Here is a 720-nt window from a genome sequence, read left to right on the forward strand (position 1 = left end):
ATTAGAGAAGATCAAAGAATCATGAGAGAGGAGCAATAAAGACAAGGAAGAGACATTGAGGAGCTCAAGGACTCCATAGGATCTTCAAGAGGAAGAACAAGCCGCCATCACTAAGGTGGACCCGTTCTTTAATTTCCTTGTTCTTTATTTTTTCTGTTTTTCGAAAAATGGTGCTTATGTTTATCTATGTTTGTGTCTTGTCATCATTAGTGTCTTAGTGTCTATGCCTAAAAGTTATGAATGTCCTATGAATCCATCACCTTTCTTGAATGAAAAATGTTCTTAATTGAAAAAAAAAAAGAAAAGAATTGCATGAATTTTGAATTTTATAACAGTTTAATTATTTTGATGTGGTGGCAATACTTTTGTTTTCTGAATGTATGCTTAAACAGTGCATATGTATCTTGAATTTGTGGTTCATGAATGTTGGCTCTTGAAAGAATGATGAAAAAGGAGACATGTTACTGAGGATCTGAAAAATCATAAAAATGATTCTTGAAGTAAGAAAAAAAGCAATGAATACAAAAAAAAAATTTTTCGAAAAAAAAAGAGAGAAAGAGAAAAAGAAAGAAAAAGAAAGAAAAAAGAAGGAAATAAAGTTGTGATCCAAGGCAAAAAGAGTGTGCTTAAGAACCTTGGACACCTCTAATTGGGGACTCTAGCAAAGCTAAGTCACAATCTGAAAAGGTTCACCCAGTTATGTGTCTGTGGCATGTATGT

The sequence above is a fragment of the Arachis duranensis genome, chromosome 9 (assembly GCF_000817695.3).
Source record: "Arachis duranensis cultivar V14167 chromosome 9, aradu.V14167.gnm2.J7QH, whole genome shotgun sequence".
In the NCBI taxonomy this organism is placed as follows: domain Eukaryota; kingdom Viridiplantae; phylum Streptophyta; class Magnoliopsida; order Fabales; family Fabaceae; genus Arachis; species Arachis duranensis.